Raw genomic sequence first — 23426 nt, 5'->3', positions numbered from 1 at the left:
GGATAACATGGCTAAAACTGCTCAGGGCAGGTGTTAGGTTTTGGAGATATTCGCGCTTAGCGCGAATATCTCCAAAAGTTGGTAATAGGAGATAGCGATGGTTAGGGACTGTTTCCAGTCGCTAAAATCTTGGCACGCCCACTTTGCATGTCATTAGTGATAAATATCACTGATATGCAAAGCGGGGCCCAAGATGGTCGCTATCTCCTTTTAGCTGTCACTAACTGGTGTTAGCGACAGCTTGGTAATAGGGAGATAATTTTATCTCTTTTTTTTTGGGCTTTTAAAGCCAAAAAAGCGGAAATAAACCCCCTTGATAATATGCCCCATGATTTCTCGGGGGTTTCAGCTGACAGGGCTTGGTATTGTGTTACGTGCTAATTCTTCCAGGAAACGTCAGAGGGTCGATGCAGGGGTTCTAGAAGGGGTGATAAACCATTTAAGCCTCATGAACAAGCGCATGGTCTTTTAAAGATTTGTGAAGTACTCGGGGCGGCGGTGTGTGTGTGCCCTCTTTCAGGAGCGGGCGGGGGGGCACTGCCAGCAATTTGCAGGCCAGGCAGTGTTCAACACGTGCATCACCCTTTCTCTGCCTGCTATTGCGCTCCATGCTTCGGAAAGGTAAGAAAAAGAACGTGCATTTGAGTTTGAAATGTCCGATCTTGTAGCAGTACACTTGCAAAGCCCACACATGACAATAACCCGATTCAAGGCCCCATTCACCCGATTTTTTTAAACATATATAGTACTCCAACAAAGTTAGATTTTAAAACTTTATTAACATTTAAATATAACGAACGCAACAAAAACTGTAAATATATTTAACCATTTTTTGAAATTAACCAGAACTATAACGATAACAACAACAACAACAATAATATAACTTTTATGCCTAAATTACGTAAACATTTAGCTAATCTGCTAAAGGGGGGAGTCGCCATTTCTTTACAATAATCAATAATGAAAAATCCACATCAATAGGGTTGCCCGTTTTCTCGATGCAGCACTATAGTGCAACATACACAGCACCTGGGGTGTCAAGAGTGAACAGGTCTTTCTTTGTTCCTTAAGATGTTATCTGTGTCAACCTCTTCTGAGAATGCTGATGCGTTAGGATTTCCTTGTGTTTCTTAATAGCATTGGTGTCTGTACACTTCTTTGTCAATTCTGTCAAGATGATAACTGCTTCATAAACAGACGATATCTTTGTTTAGTCATTAGTGTTAAGTGTGTCTGAAACTACAGTGCCCTTCTGTTTTTTTTTCTTCAGGCTCTACAGAGTTTTGTGTGTTGTTCTTTTGAGCGACAATTATTCCAGAGGTTTCAGGTTCACTTGTTTTGTCCTGCAGTGAGTTAACAGCTTTAGAGAGTTCATGTTTATTTGCTATGTCCTGCTGTTCGTCAACTGCTTCAGAGACGTCAGCCTCATTTGTTATATTTCAGTAGATCCTGGACCTGCCCGGCCGCGCCCAAAATGGCGCCGGTGTAAATGGGACTCGTAACTGCTTGTTGTGTACTGGTTGCCCAACCTTGATATCACGAGATACATATGCAGTTTTGAAGCACATGGCGGAGGCTTGTCTGCTGTAGTGGGGCGCCCCTTTATCGTTTCAGTCGCCATTCCGCCCGCTTTTGCTACACTGTGCCTTTTCCGCCATTCAGCTGTTTAGCGCCCGCTCTTACAGCTACAGCGTCTCGCTCACCATGTAGTTGAGTTGCTCCCACTCTTGCAGTGCAGCGATAGGCGGCTTCCACAGGACTCTTAAAATGGCGGTCGGCTCTTCGGATTTGGGCCTGGTCCAGTAAAATGGCCCTGGGACACCTTGGAACTCGGACGCTTGTCTGCCAGGGCTTGGGTTCCATTCTCGAAAGCGTCCCCTCAGCCTTGAAGATTGTACAAAAGTCTTGGGGGCCGTCGACTCCCGCAGGCTTCCGGTGGGGAGCGGCTGCCATGATTGCTTGCGGAATGGCCACGACGGAGCTACGAGATGGTGGTGCTCTCATGGTGACGCCAGCTTCAGTCTGAAACATCCAGAAACAAGGTGGGGCTTTCATCGTTTGGGAAGAAAAATGTTTTAATCCAATGAAAAGTGTTATTTTTAGGTCACATGACCTAGTCTTACATAATTAGGAAAAGAAAAGTAAAATGAACCAATGAAAAGTTTTATTAACAAGTCACATGACCTGTTATGCTTACGTTACGCGCTGCGCGGCGCGCTCTGGATCGTTTCCGGGAAGCTGCGCCTTGCGCACCGGAGCACTTCCGGGTGCGCTAACGCGTCGCGTCATATGACGCATTACGCGACAATGCAGGTCCAGAATATAGTCAAAATGTCTCCACCAACCAGCGGTCGGAATACAACCGCTTTCAGCAGTCCAAAAAGTTCGGTTAAATCTTAAGAGCGGGAGCAACTCAACTACATGGTGAGCGAGACGTTGTAGTCGCAAGAGCGGGCGGTAAACAGCTGAATGGCGGAAGAGGCACAGAGTACCAAAAGCGGGCGGAATGGCAACTAAAACGGTAAAGGGGCGCCCCACGACAGCGTGTCTTCAGGTCAAACGGATTGTGGGACAAGGTCCAGAATGGAAGATTCTTCAAAAGGGAAAAAATTCCGCCGGGAGCCGGCCGCCTATGCCGGGGGCGATCTCAGGCCTCACCAGGGCAACACGACTTGGGGAGGGGGCAGGAGCCAAGCGCCCCCTCTCAGTCCGCGCCATCTCACCGCCCCTCGGGGGCCTCCGTCAAGCGGTTTAGGGAGGCACCGTATCACATTGTTTTCCAATGCAGTCAGGTCCACAAATGGACCCCACTTACTTTGAATAGTGAAGCTGCAGCAGGTGCAAATAAGGTTTAAACAGTGCTACAAGAGCTGCTTAGAACTCTGAAGTATGGCACTCAACAACCAGGACTTATGCCATTTATGTAAGGCAGTGACATGGAAGCAACTCGGGGACAAAAAGCATGAACGAACATTCACGTATGAAAATCTTACTTGGAGAAGGGGTAGAATCCAAACGCCCCCTGCCAGTTCGCGCCACTACACCGTATGTGGAAAATCTGAAGCCATCATTCTACAAACTCTCAACGCTTGTTATCAGTGCATGAGTTTCATGCTCGATCGATTGAGCTAGCCGGATCGGGCAATAAAAAGTATAAAATAGTTATGTAAATAGTTATTTAATAAAATGTTTTACTCTGTTTCTTTGCTGGTGTGTTGTGTATATTTATAATATTTGCATAGGGTTTGTCGTTATTTTGGGCGGTGTGGGTGGCGGAGTCGAGCTGTTTTGCAGCCCTCATGGTGTGGAGCTCAGTTCATTTCACTATTTTCGTATTTCTCATGAAGGGTTATTCCTAATGTTTGTATTTTACCGAGGTCAAAAAGAGATCGAATTAGTGGTCTACTGATTTTGCTCGATTAATTTTATTTTTTTACATGATTTTTCACTATCTGCAAAGACTAAACAGAGTATTGCGACTTTGTGCTTGTTTGTAAATAGAGAATGATCCAAAGAGAACCAATTGTAAAACAGTAAATGCTTGGATAATAATCAATCAAATGGAGAGACAAGCAGGTACGACGGATTACAACAGGGGTAAAGGTCTGCGTTAACTACCGTTCACTATCTGCAAAGAGAGAGTACTACTAAAAGAAAAGAGGGGAGTGGGGGGGGGGCAGCGTTCAAAGCACATCAGCGTGCATAAACACGAAAACGTTTTTACCTATCACGTACTTGACATTTGACAGCTTTTGATATTTGCTATTAAAAAACCATTGAAATTCACAGAAAAAACCATAGGTTATAGTCCATATATAGTTAGGAATTTGCATTTACAAAACCTTGAAAATTCAATGAAAAAACCATTGGTTTTAGGCCATATATAGTTAGGGATTTGCATTTAGAAAACCTTATTTTACTCGCATAAAACCATTGAAATTCCATATATAGTTATAAGCGCTAACTATATATCGCGCACCCGCAATCCACTGCTGATGATGTCACATATTACATCATTCATGACATGGTTAGTGACATCACTGATGACATCTCAAATGACATCACTGATGACATCACTGATAACATCTCATTTGACATGACTGATCACATCACTGATGATATCATTCATGTGATAATACCATGAACCTCTTCAGACTCTAATATAACCTTAGATACAATCAGTGTAAACAGACAGTCACTCATCCATGGAGTTACTCACACACCTAGTCAGTTATGCCAAAAATCAATCACACCTCCATTTTCTCAACTATACAGTTATACACACCTTACTTATTCAAACATATACTAACACATATTTACTTCACTCTCTTATACAATCTCTGATACATGTTCACAATGATCCATACAGCCACTCACACATTCACTGGCTCTTATGCACAGTTATTTATAGATGTCAACTCTCACATGTACTGTGTTTTACATATGTACTTAATTTGACATGTAGCACTGAGATATCCATTCACTCACTAATACACTCATGGACAGTCAACCGCCCATACAGCTGTTTCCACATGCACTTTTGAATCTATACATATAGTGAATCAACTACTCACACATCTATGTACAGAGTCACACACCTCCCAGCCACCCATACACACACACTCAGTTTCCCATACAAATACTTGGACAACCAATCAATAACCCATACAGTTACTCATATAGCTACTGATCAACATATGCAGCAGTTTGTAGAACAACAGATATAATGATGCACAAATTAAAACAGTTTAGTCACTAACCCATGCACTCAGTGAGACACATTTAATCACTCACTCATACAGTCAGTCATGCACCTACTAAATCCTTCATCCAGACACTTATATATCCACTCATTCTTCAATATGTAAAACATATTTTAACTTTACAGAAACATACAGTCACTGGATGTTGTAATCAGTGATGTCATCAGTGATGTCATTTGAGATGTCATCAGTGATGTCATCAGTGATGTCACTAACCATGTCATGAATGATGTAATATGTGACATCATCAGCAGTGGATTGCGGGTGCGCGATATATAGTTAGCGCTTATAACTATATATGGAATTTCAATGGTTTTATGCGAGTAAAATAAGGTTTTCTAAATGCAAATCCCTAACTATATATGGCCTAAAACCAATGGTTTTTTCATTGAATATATATATATATATATATATTACCTACTGGCGGTCGCCAGTAGGTATATATAGTTAGGATTTTTTCCCTATGGGATTTTTGAAAATTCTATGTCTAATAACTTTGGCGTTTGTGGACGGAATCGGCTGAAATTTTCAGGAAAATGGCACATTTTGTTTCTGAGCAGCCCCTGAAAATTTGGGGGGGTTTCGTCAAGGGGGGCAAAGAAAAAAGGGGGGTCCCAAAACGCGTTTTTCCCATTCATTTTTCCATAGGGCGGTTGGCCTCACTTTTAGCACGAACGGCTGAATGGATTTGCACGAAACTTGGCAAAATTGTAGGGACTGTTAACCCGATGTGCCTTTGCTAGGTCTCAATATATGTGCTTTAGTGGATTTTGAGAAATTAACGTTCAAAATAAAATATATATCTGTAACAGCGCTCCGGGTAGCGCTCCGGTTCGCGTACTTTTCGCGTAACGGAGCTTTGCGATGCGAAGCTGATTGGCTCTCCGGTGTCTGTCAACATTCTAAACAGTCTGGAGCGGCCGCCATCTTGTCTCTCGGTAGGATCGAGAGACAAGAGGAGGCCAAAACAAAGGGGGAAATTACCATAAGGGGGCATAGTAGATATCGTTGACCCCCTAGGTTTTATGTGGAGGTTTTAAAAAGGCCCAGCAGGGCAAAAAAAAAATATTTATTTTTTTTTTGCCTGGGGAGCGCCCAGTCCGCGAACCGGAAAGCGTTCTGGGCAGCGTACAATAAGGAAAAAAGAATGATAGACTTTTCAAATACTGTATGTTAATTGTTTGTTGTTTTTGTTGATTATTTTTTATTTTCTTTATTTTTTAAGCATTTTTTTTAATTGTGTTTGTGTTTCATAATTAAACTTTCTAACATTTCAGTGTCAGAAATTTCATAATTCTCATTGAATATACTTTGAAGTCTTTGAGGGTATAAAATGTCCTCATTTTTAAGGAGGTTATCTACTGCTTCCACACATTGCAGTAGTTCCTGGTCTCTACTTTCATCCATAAATTCATTTTCATTTTGATTAATGTTTTCTTGGCTGCTCTCTTGCAGGACAATTTTAAATAAAATTTTTTGTTCGCCTTCCATTTTGCCTGAAATTTGGATAAAAAAATATATATATTAGTAGAGATAGGGCACTGTTGGGATTAATTTTAGATAGGCAGTTTTTATCAGTGAATTTATCTTTTGGCAGTGTATAGTATCAGAGTGAAAGTAGGAATATAAAAAAGTGTCTGTGATTTAACCAAGAGAAGCCTAACTCCATCCATAACTATAACAGAGAAGTCTATCTAAATCTATAACTACTACAGAGGGATAGTATATAACTATCAGAAAAAGTTTACCATATTAACTTATAGTGCACAATATACTTCAGTTTTAAAACTATCAACTTACCTTTACAATCAAGTTGAAGAGTTTAGTGATAATTGAATTGTAATGTACAACAAGAAATAGCAGTCAAAATGGCTGTGTTTCCTTCTCTTCCTTTATATATATTCAGGTATATAACCAATCAAATGTCAGGTAATAAAAGTAGAAAATGAAAGTAACATTTTCATTGGTTGTCAATTCCAACACATTAGATGTGTTTTGTGAAGTAATTTACCTCACGGTATTTAGAGAGGTCTACAGGCATAATGGCTAAATGGAATTTCAATCAAATTTGTGAAAATGAATGGGATTGTTATGTAGTATGATCTAATGTATATTTGGTGAGAGTGTTTCCAGTCGTTTTTCTGTGAATTACTTTCCCACCTTTTTTATTGGACCGCTTCCCGGTAAGCGTCTCGGTCCGCGAACCAGCAGCGTTACGGGAGTCCACCATTTTGTGTTTCGGTCGAATCAAGATACAAGATGGAGGGCAAATAATGTTCAGAATGGGTAGAAGGGGACACGGTAGATGTATCTTGACCCCCTAGGTTTTCTGAGGGTGGCTGAGGAGGACCATATGTGCGGGGAAAAAACATTTTTTTTTTTAATTTTGCATTTGAGTGTCTCTGATGTTATTGTTCCCATTTTAATTGAAGAGCTTTCTTCATGGGGCTAGTTTCTTGTAAATACGCTCCCACCTGTGCTTGGTAAATTTAGATTTTGATTATGGGAGTTACATAGCCATGTTAAAAATGTTCCAAAAATGGTGCAAGGGCATTCAAAAAAACGCTTTCATGTGTCTTAAGGACATTTTCAGACATTTCCAACTGAATGTAGGTATGCAATTGATTTATATGTTGTGTTCATAAACGTTTTTTGAAATCAATTACATTTCTGGTTATGTTCTGCTAGAGCTTCATAGGTTGTTTGGGTCATATTTATAAGGCATTTGAGTGTCTATGATGTTATTTTTCCCTTTTTAAATGGAAAGCGTACTTCATGGGGCAAGTTTATTGTAAATATGCTCCCACCTGTGCTTGGCAAATTTAGATTTTGATTATGGGAGTTACTTAGCCATGTTAAAAATGTCCCAAAAATGGTGCAAGGGCATTCAAAAAAACGCTTTCATGTGTCTTAAGGACATTTTCAGTCATTTCCAACTGAATGTAGGTATACAATTGATTTATATGTTGTGTTTAAAAACGATTTTTTGAAATCAATTACATTTCTGGATATGTACTGCTAGAGCTTTATAGGTTGTTTGGAGCATATTTAAAAGGCATTTGAGTGTCTATGATGTTATTTTTTCCATTTTAATTGAAGAGCTTTCTCCATGGGGCAACTTTCTTGTAAATACGCTCCCACCTGTGCTTGGCAAATTTTGTTTTTGATTATGGGAGTTACATAGCCATGTTAAAAATGACCCAAAGATGGTGCAAGGGCAATCAAAAAAAACGCTTTTATGTGTCTCAAGGACATTTTCAGTCATTTCATCTTGAATGTAGGTATACAATTGATTTATATGTTGTGTTCAAAAACTTTTTTTGAAATCAATTACATTTCTGGATATGTACTGCTAGAGCTTCATAGGTTGTTTGGGGCATATTTAAAAGGCATTTGAGTGTCTATGATGTTATTTTTCCCATTTAAATTGAAGAGCTTTCTGCATGGGGCAAGTTTCTTGTAAATATGCTCCCACCTGTGCTTGGCAAATTTAGATTTTGATTATGGGAGTTACATAGCCATGTTAAAAATGACCCAAAAATGGTGCAAGGGCAATAAAAAAAAAAACGCTTTCATGTGTATTAAGGACATTTTAAGTCAATGAGGAAGCACAGGTGATGTAATTCTGAAATGAGGAAAAGAAACTCCACATTTTTCAATTACATCACTAGTGTTTCCTACGTTTATGAATGGCATTGTGCAGATGAAGTTTAGGTCTGACCACAGATTCAAAAGAGGTCTGCCCTTTGTTCAAGAGTGAAGTGGACATGACTTACTTCATTGGTAGGCCTTCACATGTATAATCTCCTTTGTTTTCTTCAACAAGCGAAAATCTCATCTGCAACCGTGTGTTGGCCTCACCTCAAACAAACAAAACAGGTGATGGACCGAATGTGGATCAATGTCACACATTCACCCCAGTCCAAACATCTGGGCCCAAACAAACCTCTAGATAGGCCACACCTTATCGTCATCCTGAATCAATCATTTAAAATGTTAGGGAGAGATTTATGATAGATGTATGCCTGTTTTGTACCACTGTGTGTCACTTTTGTGACGCATTGGTGGTGCAAAAGATTTGCTATGTTAAATAATAAGTAGGGCATTAAGTTTTTGATGACTGTTATTGATTTACTGTTTGGTAATAGTGGTTAATAACATTTTTTATTATATTTTTCCACAGATTCAACTGCAGATCATTTCAAAATTTGAAAAATGCCAACTAAGAATCGAATTAGAAAGGCTAGAAAACGTCAAAGACTGCAGGATCATCTATTATTGCAGCAGTCCTCTCCCAAAAAAACTTGTGAAATCACCAAGAAAGCTCCGGGTAAGAGCACGAAATCATTCATAAGAAATATTTGTAGTAAAAAAAGTATTTCAACAAAAAATGTTTCAGTCCAGAAAAAGAGAAGCAATTTAAATGGAAAGGAAAGACCAATCAAAAATGTTACTGCTAGAGCAAGAGATAACTCTGTGCATGATAGTAGAAGGAAACAACAGTTTAGGGACATTCGAAAACGAATGTTCCGCAACAGGATAATAGTTAATTTATTAAAAAACATTAAGAAAGGCCAACAAAGTGGCATTTTATAAGAAAAAAAAAATGTAGAGAAAATTATTGATCATGCTTTCGAAATTAAGCAAAAGTTGTTTATTTTGGTAATCAATAGAATTAGGACACTAAACAAGGTAATTTCTGATTTCAAATTAAATAGTAGATGGAAGAGAGTAGTTAATCGTAGTAACTTTTGTGAAGTTTTTTCCGGAGAATGGATGCATAGTTCAAGTTGTGAGGCATTTTTTAATGAGGAGAGTTATTTTCAGGATAATGATTTGGTGTTTGCAGTTGACACCAGTGGTCGAGCTTATGAAGTGAAGGATGGTTGTCCAGTTGAAAAAGAAAAACTTGTGACAACAGAGATAGAAGACGTGTTAGGTAATGAGGTTTTAGAAAGACGTCCTAAAGGTCCTGTGTACATTTGGAAGTGTAGTTCTATTTGCAGTGTGCGACAGGATTCCATCAATTTGCTTTGGGATTTTGTACGGACATTTAATAAGAAAAGTTTGAAGCAGAAAATGAAGTTGTTGCAAGAATTAGATCCTTGCAGAGTGAGACAAATGACAGGTTTGCGTGGTCATTCACTGGCTTGTCTTTCCAGGAGAGTATGCCAGAGTGTTTTTCATCATTTCAGGATGCTAGCAGTGCATCATAATAAAGTGAGGAAATTAGTGAGAATGTTGTATCATGCTAAGAGTCCAGCAATTATGCTTAAACAATTATGTGCTGCTCTTTTGCATGGTTCTGAAATAGATGTCAAGAATATTTGTGAAGAAATTGAGTTTTGTTACTTTGGAAGTAAAGATGAGAATGTTCAAATTGACCCAGAAGTAGAGGGTAATGTTGAAGATAATGTACAGGTTTCCAGTACAGATAAATTTCAGAAGGAAATTGCCACGTTTCAGATGAAATCAAGTGAGAGGCCTAATTTCACTTGTGTGTGTTGTCGACGCACTTATTACAAGAATCAGACTAAGTTAGTGGATTTATATGCAAAATGTGAAAGGGAAAATAATAGTGAATGGAAGGATTTCGCCACATACTTGATGGTAGAAAATGATTTTGATTTGGGATCGGATCAACGTGTGTGTACTTATTGTTGTAACAATTTGAACCAAAACCAGATGCCTGCTAGGGCGGTTCATAATAATCTGGAATTGGTTGAGATTCCTTCTGAATTGAAGGATTTAAATACTTATGAATCTATTTTGATTCAAAGTATCCATCCCTTTCAGGCTATTGTAAGAATGGAGCCAAAGACAGGGAAGTTGCCTCCATCAGATTTACAGAGAGGATTAAAGGGAAGAGTTGTTTATTTGCCTCTAGATTTGAACAAAAACATTAACACAATTGGAGTAGAAAAAGTGGAAGAGGAACCTCTGGTTATCTTGGTTAATGGGGTTCCGACAAAGAATAAGAAAATATGGCAAGATTTTTATTTTTATTTTTTTTAAAACCTTTATTTATCGTAAACATAGTACACAGTGTCTGCCTACAACCACTGCGGGCCGGCCGCTATGACACTGTAAAACATTCCAAGGTATCTTGTGCTGCAATAAATGACAGAAAAAACAACACTACGATGTACTGGCAAGAAACCACTGGAAAAGGATAAAGAGGGTTTCATTTTGTAATTTTGGCGAATCATCCTAAAGTCAGACCGGGTAGCTGAAATGGCGAGCCACATAGCAGGGTATCCACAAGTAAAACAGCGTTATCAAACTACTGGCATAGGTCATTACAAGCAGGTTACACTAGCGCGGAAGTGCATATCGCTCCAGTTATCAACATATCAACTCAGGTGTTACGGACTAGCTTGTCTATGGTATACTAGGATGTAAGAGGGTTCATTATATAGCATCAATGAAAGGATCAGACGACCTACAAAAAGGCATATATTACGTGGGACAATTCGTAGGCAGGATATGCGCCCTCAAGCAGAAGTATAGGAGGGAAGGAAAAGCAAAATATGCAATCATTCAGTAACTATGCATTAAAATCGATATCTTAGCCATAGAATCAATAAACCATGCAATAAAGACATAGACACAAAACGCAAAAATCGTCCCGGAAAGAACCGAACCCTGACCCCCGTCTGACCCAAGTCATATGAGAAAGAAAAAGAGAAACAAGAGAAAGAACAAGAAAAAAGAGGCCATAGAAACAAAAAGAAACGAAAATCAAGCCCCAGTCCCCCCCACCCTGCACGTCGAAGAGGCTACGGCCCTCCCCCCCAACTAACGTGCCTGTCCGCCCAGAGATACCCACATAAGGGAAAAGAAGGGGGAAAGTCAACACAACCAGACTCCCGCCCCACCCCACCCGCACAAAACAGCTCAGGCTCGATCACAAACAGACTAACAGGTCGACAAGCAATGGCGGCGTCGTAGTATAGGTCAGCAAAGCGTCCACATCCTGATGGGTGTCCGGGCATCTGTCCTGCGATATATAGAGGGAGGATTCACCCCTGTCTCAGCTCGAACCGTCCGTTGATACGTAGCCACTGGATCTCCACACTCGCACAAAAGCTCAGGGTCGATCATAGTTAAGCAAGTTCGTTAACAGGCAATAGCGGCGCCGCTACATAAAGCAGTAAGCAAGGTCAGCACACCAGACGTCCGAGGATCCGTCCTTGTAACACAGAAGAAGGGGTCACCCCTGACCCATTTTGACCCTTCCATCTAAGCGTGGCCACTGGAAGTTAGTAATACAGTACTTCAAAAGATCAGGGTGGCAAGGCAAACAAGGCAGAACCGGCCGCACGGGTGATCTCCCCATCCAGCGGCTGAGGAAACAATCTTTCCAAACGTGTAAGAACATCAGCAAAAGGCCAGGCCACCTCACCAAGTCGCGACACAATAAGGGCAAATCAGATTCGATGGTCATAGGAGCCGTTCTGTGAAAGCGATCCGCCTGCAGCTCAGGTCCAAGTCCCAAAGTCACATTCAAGCAGTCGGCCAGCCCAAAGCCGCCTCCATTGCTGGCCAGGGTCCCCAACAGGACCACCCGTGAAGGCATAGTCACTTTTCCAATCTCCTGCATGGCGCTGTCTGTGGCCCCACTCACCGTCCGATCAGCAGGGTTCCCATCCATCGGCGAAGCTATAATGGCGTCCAGCCGTCTACCAAGGTCTGCAGCTCCCCTTACACAAGCAGCACGGAGGGAGTGCAATGCAATCAGGATGCGTTGAATCGAGGGCTCCATCACGCGAGGCTAGACTAAGCGCATCCCCCCGCAAAGTAGCGCCCTCACAAGACCGCGCCAGATGTTGACGCGGTGCCCCCCAGCCAAATAGCTCCTAGGGGATGCATCAAACAGGGGCCGGCAAAGCACATAGTCGTGGGATACATTTCACCATGTCCACCACGGCCGCAGGCAGGGCACTTAAACTTCGAGCATTCCATGAGAGACGCAAGCAATAGTCGCGCTTCATGGTACGGGGACGTGATGCTCAGGATAGACAGTAGGATTACCGATCCCCGTACCACTGAGATCCAGGACACACAAAGCACAGGGCTTGCTCCAACAAACAAGTTACACAACGCAAAGTCCGCTCCAAAATGGCGTCCCACCTCCGAGTCATTAAGCTGTACAAGCAGCTTCGAGAACAAAGGGACGACCTCACAAGCCGATATAGTGGACTCCTCAATGTGTGCGTTCGTTTCTGGTGTTGCGCTCGGTCTCCGCGCTCATCTGTTTAGCTCCAATGCCATCTAAAGCATGTTGGACCTCCGGACGTCCTGGCCTGCACAGCCGCGGTCTCCGGTACCATCGACAGCCGGCGTCCGCATCCGGCCCCTCGGTCAGCTGCCCGACTCCGTCACGGCTCAAGCGGCAGAGAGCGGAGAAGGGGGATGCCGGTCTCGTCGAGCCCCAGGGTTTCAGCCAGTTACTCCCCGGACCTTCCGACGCCGTAGAAGATCAGAGCCAAGCTGGTGCAAGCGGGGAAGGCAGGATAATTTCCAGGATTAATGCCGTGGCGAGCGGAGCTCACAGCCTAAGCGGCCATCTCGCTTCGCGCTCGGCCACGCCCCCATATGGAGAGATTTAGTGGATGTTAGGAAAGTCAAAAAGGCAACATTGTATTTGAAGAAAAATAATAAGTACTATAAGAATGTATATGTTGCAGAAGAGGAAGTAAGTGATGAAGAGGATAGCGATTTGTGTGCTGGCCAAATTGAGAAAGTAGAGGCCTCTAAAAGTGAAGAAATACATGAACATTATAGTGTTCATCCTTTGCATTCCAAGGAAGTCATGGGGAATGCTATTGAGTTGTTTCAAATGAAACAAGCCAAAGGGAGTCCCATTAGTGTTTGGGAGGAAAGTGTGGAAGCTCGGTGTTTCCCACAGCTATTTCCAACAGGTCAAGGAGGAAGATATGATGAGCGACCTCATCAAATTCCTGCGTCTGAATACCGGACTTTACGATTGTATGCAGAAGATCCTAGGTTTCGTCAATGCATTCCCTATTTGTTTCATCTCCTGTTTGAAAGCGATCTGTCTGGACTGTCATATGCAGTGAACCACATCTTAAAAAGTGGTATACAGATGCGAAACATCTCGGCAAGTGACTTTATGCATAAAGTCAATGTCCAAGACAGTATTTTGGATTCTCACCTAATTAATCTCATGGCGTGTCAGCGTGGTACTAATGAGTACTGGTACCGTCGTCATGGTGATTTAAAATGTATGCTGAGGAACTTAGGAACTCCAACATGGTTCCTCACTCTGAGCTGTGCCGAGTATGGGTGGGAAGACTTACTTGAATTTCTACGAGAGGCAAATGGAAATATTGAAAACATTGAATTCAAGACACCTGGAGAACTGTGTTTTTTGGATCCAGTGAATGTATGCAGGTACTTCAATCATAGATTTGAAGCTATGATGTCTTTCATCACAAATAAGAAGAATCCACCTCTTGGAGAGGTGTTGGATTTCTTCTGGAGAAAGGAGTACCAAGCAAGAGGTGCTCCTCATATACATATGTTGCTGTGGATCAAGGATGCACCTAAATTTGGAACAGATCCGGATGACTTAGTGATGAATTTCATAGAACAGTATTCTACGTGTGCTGTTCCAAACGCAACGGAGAAGAAAAGCCTAAGAGAACAAGTTCTACGTTTCCAAAGCCATCGTCGTGGAAAGTACTGTCATTGTAAATTCAGAAACAAGGACAAGTTCTACACCAAATGTCGTTTCAACTTTCCACGACCGGTGATTTCTAAAGGAAGAGTTTACAGTTTGATGTCTTCTCTGCGACATAATGTAACAAGGAAATCACCCAAAAATACATACAATTTGAAAAGGAACGAAGAGTCCAAGTACATCAACGACTACAACCCAGTGATTTTGTCCGTGTGGAATGCTAACATGGATATACAGTTTGTGGCTGACAACTGTATGGCTGTGGCTCGGTATGTGACATCTTACATCACCAAAAAAGAAAAGACAGAATTGAAGGATATGTGGGAGGATATTTCCCATGAAAAAAGCCTCAGCAAGAAGTTGTACAGTTTCAGTTTGAAGATGTTGTCGCATCGAGAAATCTGAGCTTACGAATGTTCTGACCGGTTGTCTTCAGCAAGTCTCTATGCCAAATCTAGGAGTATCGTTCGGGCGAGTCTTGGTCTTGCTGCAACGTGAAATCGAGTTCTAAAACCTGTCCGGGAAATTGAGTATTTGGTGGAAAAGGAGCCAAACAGTACCGACATTTTGAAGACCAACATGTTGGATACATATTATCCAAATCGAAGCAGTCACCTTGAGAATGTTTGTCTATATGATGTTCTACAAAATTACATATTCAAGAGGAACATCAAAGAGGATATTGAGAAAGGAGTGTATGCTGTAATTGGAAGTGAGGGATGTCTGGTCAAGCAAAGAAAATGCCACTTGGTAAACCATTGAAAATTGAGTGGCGAATCTCCAGAAAAAAAGGAGTTTTTCTATTTAGCACTTTTGCAACTTTTCAAGCCTTGGCGTGCAGAAGAGGAACTGCTTGGAGATTTCCTCTGTTACGAAGACTCTTTCACTGAGCCAAGGAGACCATAGAATGTCCTGCTTTTCCCAAATATCAAGCAATGTTGACTTTGGAAATTGAGCAGGAAGCAACGATTGCAGCCGAGATTGCCAGAGACAGTTCTCAGGACAGTCAGAGTTCTGTTTCATTGAGTCAGGATCCACTAGGAGGACCTATTATCGAAAATGAAGCTGCCACTGCTATGAATGAAGTGGAAAGAGCCATGGCACATGCTCAGGAGGATGCGGTTAACTTAGAAGACTTGGAAAAACAACTCAACGTTGAGCAGAGGAAAATATATGACGAAGTTACCAAGCAAATTGATCATGGATTAAGTCATGAGAAGAAAGAGTGCTCATGTACGTCGTGGAAGCCTGTCCGACTGTACGTGAGTGGAGAAGCGGGAACTGGAAAAAGTTTCCTTATTAAAGCAATTTCTTGTTATTTGCAGGAAAGGACTGAGTCATCGCTGTCTTGTGTTGTTACCGCTCCTACTGGACTGGCAGCACATAACATTAAAGGTATTACTTTGCATCGTCTACTGATGCTGCCAGTGGAGCATGACAACAAATTACAATACCACAAGTTATCTGGGGATGCTTGTTGTGAAGTTTCAAGAGTCTTGAGGAAAATGAAACTTCTTATCATTGACGAAGTAAGCATGGTTTCCAATGTCATGCTTGCCTTTGTGCATTTGAGAATGCAAGAAGTTCTTAAAACTGAGTATGATGTGTTATTTGGTGGCAAACACATCATTGTTTTCGGAGATCTTCTGCAGCTGACACCAGTAAAAGGACAACCTGTGTTCAAAATACTCACTCATGAAGATACCAGGAAGTGCCTAGGGAGCATTGGCAACGTCAATATATGGTTAAACTTCAATTATGCTGAACTGCATGAAAATATGCGTCAGGCAAAGGATGAAGATTACAAGAATATTCTACAAGATATTAGAATTGGAAAAGTGACCGAGCATGGGAAAGAAGCTTTAAATGCACGATTACTGTCAAATTTATATCCAGAACAAGACGTTGTGCCTGAGAATATTTTTCAGAAAATTACTGAGAAGAAATCCGGAATATGTTTGATGCCAACTCTTGCAGAATGTGCCATCTTCAACAACAAAATGTTGAATTTAGAAAAGCAAGAGATTGTGAAACTTGAAGCTATTGACAGAATAGAGCATATGGGATCAACAATTATTTTGTCTGAGAATTTGAAATCAAAATTGGATTCATTAGAGAAGACTATATCTAAAACAGCGGGTTTTGAAAAGACTTTGAATGTGTGTTTAAATAGCCGAATCATTTTGAGAAGGAATTTACATGTTGAAAGAGGTCTGGTAAATGGATCAATGGGTAATGTTGTTGATTTTGAGAAATACAGAAGTAGAGATGGTATTGAATTTTTAAAAATTAAATTTGATGGCATTGAGGAAGTACAGCTAATTGGTCGTTGTTCTGCTAGGTTTTTGCTTGTTAAAGACTTATATGTTCGCCGTAAACAGTTTCCTGTTTGCTTGGCATATGCGGTGACAATCCATAAATCGCAAGGTTTAAGTGTTGATAGTGCATTGGTGAATATTGGCAGTTCTGTGTTCAAAGAGGGTATGGCATATGTGGCATTGTCACGAGTTAGAACTTTATCGGGATTGTACTTGATTGATTGTGATGTCACAAACATTTGTGCGGATCTAGATTGTGTTAAGGAATACAATAGGTTAAGAAGAGAGTATGCGCCACATTTGCCTCAATATCCTTTGTTTGAGAAACGTGTGGTAGGCCGTAAACGAAGAAATATCAGTAATAGTAGGGAGGTTGTAGCAAAAATCCCAAAAGTCGATGAACCGAAAATTGTAAGCAGAAAGAAAACGGATTCTGTTGAAGATGTTGTCGGTTTTCAATTTGAAAACAGTTCTGGTGTCAACTGCTATGCAAATGTAGTGGTTAATGTTCTCTTTTCACTAGAGACTTTAAAAGAACAGATTGTGTTCAATTCGGAACAAAGTTTATGCTGTTTGTTGAATTCTGTGTTAGAGAAATGTAGCACTGATCGAACAAAAGTAGAAAGTGTGTCTGAAGTTCGTTATCTGTTAGATGAATGTTCAGGTCAAACAGACTTCTCTGAAAATAATCAGCAGGATTGTCAGGAGTTTTTAATGTATATGCTTGATGTATTGCAAGATGAGGGTGTAGATGTAGATCACCTGTTTGGGCTTTCTTATCAATGGCAGCATGACTGCGAGAACTGTACATTATCAAGTACTACTAGTGTAGACTCTGAAAGATTTATATATTTAACTTTGCCAGACAGTAAATCAGTCTCCTTTAATAAGCTAGTAAAAGCAGCTGATCACAACATGGAGTGTAGCCAATGTAAATCTGAAATGATGTCAACATTATTTATACGAAGATATGGCCAGTATGTCATTTTAATGATCCAACGATGTAGGCCTGATGGATCAAAATTGTCAACTTTAATAAAAAATGTTGTTGCTTCGCAGCTGTCAATATCAGGAAGGACTTTTGTAACTGTAGCAATTATCTATCACAATGGTCCTTCAACAACATCAGGACATTACACAGCTTATTTAAAGTCTAGAAACGGCTGGTCATTCTGCAACAATTCTGTTGTAACTTTCAAATAAAAATTGCCGTTTGACCTTAAAAATTCTTACCTGGTGTTTTTAAAACCAAAATTTTAAGGAAAAAATCTTGGGATTTGCTCTGAGGAATTGCAAAAGGTTCATGAAGTAGAGGGAATGTAAGTCTGCAATGCTGTCTAGATTATTGGTCCAAAGCTTTTAATTATAATGTCATTTTAAAAATCCAACTATATAAACCTGATGCAAGTAAGTCTGCTTCATAGCAAGCAGTATCAGTGTCATAGGAAAAGTAGAACATGAGTGAGCAAGAAGGGTAAGATATTAGTAGTCCAGGATTGTGAAAGTAATCTTACATGTTTTCTTTTTGAAAGTTGCGAAAATAGAAAATGACGGGATTTGATTACAAGAATTACAAGAGTTGTAAATCGCTGCAACATGATTTGGCCATGTGGAAACATGTGGTAGAATGTGAGAAGTCTTCTATTTTATGTAACATATTTTTCAAAACGATGGAGGTTTTCTTTCAGAAAGTGGCGGGCTGAAAATATTAATAGCACAACAGAGTGTTCGCTGTTCATAGGACATCCTTCGACGTTATGGAAAGTAAGTTAATTTTAAGGAGTTTTGAATTCAAATTTCTAAAGTTGTATGGGTTTTTTAAACACAATCATTTTGATTGTGTTTTTTTTCCCCGCTGTTACATGATGAATACCTTCAAGTCACTGATTTAAGTGAAATTTGATACATTCTGAGAACAGCAAAAAAAACCCATTTAACATGTATAATTAATGTTCTACTTTTTGTACTTATGATATACATTTAGAAATGTGAGGTAGACATGGAGAAACTGAGGCTTCTGTAAATATCAAAGTTAATGCATACACGGCTGCACTTCTGGGTACTGTTTTTTTATGCTGGACTACATCTGCACTATGAGATACCTAAGCAAAGGCAACACAGGTGATGTGATTGTGAAATGAGCAAAAGAAACTCCACGTTTTTCAATTACATTACTTGTGTTTTCTAAGTTTACGAATGACATTGTGCAGATGAAGTTTAGGTTTGTCTATGGACACAGAAGAGATCAGGCCGTTGTTCAAGAGTGAAGTGGACATGTTTTACTTCAATGGTAGGCCTTCACATGTATTATCTCCTCTGTATTCTTCAACAAGCATAAATTTGATATGCAACCCTGAGTAGGCCTCACCTTAAACAAACTTTTGGAGAGGCCTCACCTTATCGTCATCCTGAATCAATCATTTAATCTATCACATTTAACTTCTATTAGTTCTACTACTTCATTTCTTTAATCCTTACTTTCCTGCGTTTGCTACTTCCCTCATTCCTTTCTCTATTACTTAATTATTCTACTCCTTCCACTATTTTTCTCAGTCCCTCTCTTCTCATACTTCTTCACTCTTGTTCACTCACTCTGTCTCTATTAATGTTACTGTTTCTGATTGATCTCAAAAATGTTTTTAAAACAAGAACAGTAAGTATAAGGGAAGGAAACAGACAGTTATGTTACAAGAAAGACAGCTATAGGAAGTAAACAAAAGATACTGTTACTCGCAATCCACTGCTGATGATGTCATTGACCATGTTAAGAATGATGTAATATGTGACATGATCAGCAGTGGATTGCGGGTAACAGTATCTTTTGTTTACTCCCTATAGCTGTCTTTCTTTTAACATAACTGTCTGTTTCCTTCCCTTATACTTACTGTTCTTTTTAAAAAAAAAATGTTTTGATTCGCTCCCGGTTCGCGTACCGGAGTGCGAACCGGGAAGCGAACTAAAAGAAATAGAGGTTGGCAGAGTTCCAAAAATTCTACCAATTTTTTTATAATGGGGAGGTAGTTCTGAAAAGAACTTTTTTTTTGTTTTTGTTGTTTTAATTTTTTTTATTATTTTTCAGAACATTTTGATATTTTTTTGTTTTTTTGGGGGAGGGGGAAACAAAAACGATTCATTGAAAAGGGCTCAACAGGAGCAACAAAAAAAAGAAGAATTTATTGTTTGGGGCGTTTCGGGCAAACATGATTATCAATAGCTTTGATAATTAGAGTAATGCTACTTTCTCGGTAGCAAATGAGTTGATTACAGCGCACGCACACTTGCTTCACTTCCCCAAACTTCATTTGTATGTTTGGGACCATCTCCCTTGCCTCTGGTCCCGTCACTTCTTGAACAACCGACCTTCTGGCCATCGCAGGGGGATTTTGTTGCTCATCACGTAGCTGGGCAGCACTATAGTTGTTTGGATGCCACCTACTCATATGCCGATGCATAGTGTAGTTGCCGTAACTGTATTTTTTATCAGTCCCCCTGGACAGTCTATCATTGCATATACGGCAAAACACGTAGCGTGCATTTACTTTTTTTTGGCCCTCAGGAAATTTGAAAAATTGCCAAATGTAGTTCTCCTTCCGATTATACCTCCTGGGCTCCTCTGGCAAAAACAGTGGCTCTTCCTGCTCTTCCTCCTCTTCCTGTTTTTCCTCTTCTTGTTGTATAATTACTTCATCAGGTGGTCCTCTCTTCCTTGGATCTGGTGGAGGTGGTGCGTTAGAACTAGCTGAAGCTACTAATGAAGCCATATCTCAATGTTAATAAAGGGTCTTTCTCTCACCAAGATGAAAGTCAGAGTGAGGAAAGAAGGAGGGGTTTTCATCATTTGGGAAAAGCAAAAGTTCTAAACCAATGAAAAGTGTTAATTTTAGATCACATGACCTAGTATTACATCATTAGGAAACCAAAAGTGAAATGAACCAATGAAAAGTGTTATTACCGAGTCACATGACCTGCTGTGTTTACGTTTTGCGCTTTGCTCCGCTTTCCGGTCCGCTTCCGGGTCCGCTAACTTGGCGCGTCAAATGACTTATTACGCGACAACGCAAAACGTCATGCTAACGTAACAGTTACGCAAACGGAACGTTTACCGGTTCGCGAACCGAGTCGCGGCTCCAAATTGAGCTAACGGGAAGCTAACCGGTTCGCGGACTGGGAGCGAAACAAAAAAAAATTTAAAAAAATTGTATAAAAAACATGTAAAATATATTTTAAGATTTAAAGAAGAATACATTTTACAGCTACAGATATTAGCTTTTAAAAAACCAATGAAATTCACTGAAAAAACCATAGGTTATAGACCATATATAGTTAGGAATTAGCATTTACAAAACCTTATTTTACTCACACAAAACCAATGAAATTCCATATATAGTTAGTTGCACTAACTATATATCGCGCACCCGCAATCCACTGCTGATGATGTCACATATTACATCATTCATGACATGGTCAGTGACATCACTGATGACATCTCAAATGACATCACTGATGACATCTCATTTGACATTACTGATCACATCACTGATGATATCATTCATGTGATAATACGATGAACCTCTTCAGACTCTAATATAACCTTAGATACAATCAGTGTAAACAGACACTCACAGACTGTCACTCATCCATGGAGTTACTCACACACCTAGTCAGTCATACAAAGAATCAATCACACCTCCATTTCCTCAACTATACAGTTATACAAACTTTACTTATTCAAACATATACTAACACATATTTACTCTCTTATACAATCCCTGATACAAGTTCACAATGATCCATACAGCCACTCACACATTCACTGGCTCTTATGCACAGTTATTTATATATGTCAACTCTCACATGTACTGTGTTTTACATATGTACTTACTTTGACATGTAGCACTGAGATATCCATTCACTCACCAATACACTCATGCACACAGTCAACCGCCCATACAGCTGTTTCCACATGCACTTTTGAAACCATACATCTAGTGAATCAACTGCTCACACATCTATGCACAAAGTCATACACCTCCCAGCCACCCACACACACACACACTCAGTCTCCCATACAAACACTTGGGCAACCAATCAATAACCCATATAGTTACTCATATAGCTACTTATCAACACATGCAACAGTTTACAGAACAACAGACATAATGATGCACAAATTAAGACAGTTTAGTCACTAACCCATGCACTCAGTGAGACACATTTAATCACTCACTCATACAGTCAGTCATGCACCTACTAAATCCTTCATCCAGACACTTATACATCCACTCATTCTTCAATATGTAAGACATATTTTATGAACAGAAACATACAGTCACTGGATGTTGTCATCAGTGATGTCATCAGTGATGTCACTGACCATGTCATGAATGATGTAATATGTGACATCATCAGCAGTGGATTGCGGGTGCGCGATATATAGTTAGTGCAACTAACTATATATGGAATTTCATTGGTTTTGTGTGAGTAAAATAGGGTTTTGTAAATGCTAATCCCTAACTATATATGTTCTATAACCCATGGTTTTTTCATTGAATTTTCATGGTTTTGTAAATGCTAATTCCTAACTATATATGGTCTATAACCTATGTTTTTTTCAGTGAATATATATATATATATATATATATATATATATATATATATTACCTACTGGCGGTCGCCAGTAGGTATATATAGTTAGGATTTTTTCCCTATGGGATTTCTGAAAATTCTATGCCTAATAACTTTTGCGTTTGTGGACGGAATTGGCTGAAATTTTCAGGAAAATGGCACATTTTGTTTCTGAGCAGCCCTTGAAAATTTGGGGGGGTTTTGTGGAGGGGGGGCCGAGAAAAAAGGGGGGTCCCAAAACGCGTTTTTCCCATGTTAATTTCCATAGGGCGGTTGGACTCACTTTTAGCCCAAACGGCTGAATGGATTTTCACGAAACTTGGCAAAATTGTAGGGACTGTTAGCCCGATGTGCCTTTGCTAGGTCTCAATATATGTGCTCCAGTAGTTTTTGAGAAATTAACGTTCAAACCAAGATATATATCTGTAACAGCGCTCTGGGCAGCGATCCGGTCCGCTTACTTTTCGCTTATCGGAACTTTGCGCGCAGAAAGCTGATTGGCTCTCCGGTGTCTGTCAACATTCTAAACAGTCCGGAGCGGACGCCATCTTGTCTCTCGGTAGGATCGAGAGACAAGAGGAGGCCAAAACAAAGGGGGAAATTACCATAAGGGGGCATAGTAGATCCTCGTTGACCCCCTAGGTTTTATGTGGAGGTTTTAAAAGGGCCTAGGAGGGTCCAAAAAAAAAAAATTAAAAATTTTTTTTTTGCGTGGTAAGCGCCAAGTTCGCGAACCGGAAAGCGTTCTGGGCAGCGAACTTTATGGATAAAAGAATGAAAGACTTTTCTAATACTGTATGTTAATTATTTGTTGGTTTTGTTGATTTTTTTTTAATATTTTTATTTTTTCAGCAATTTTTTATTGTTGTGATTGTGTTTCAAAATTTAATAACATTTCTTACATTTAACTACTTTATGAATTACATATAAAAATGATTAAAGACTCAAACAATTTTTTAATATTACATATAATTTTATTTTTCGGATTGTTTTTCGAAATTTACTAGAACGTCT

Source organism: Lissotriton vulgaris, chromosome 5 (genome assembly GCF_964263255.1).
Source record: "Lissotriton vulgaris chromosome 5, aLisVul1.2, whole genome shotgun sequence".
In the NCBI taxonomy this organism is placed as follows: domain Eukaryota; kingdom Metazoa; phylum Chordata; class Amphibia; order Caudata; family Salamandridae; genus Lissotriton; species Lissotriton vulgaris.
Note: the sequence above shows the minus strand (reverse complement) of the source record.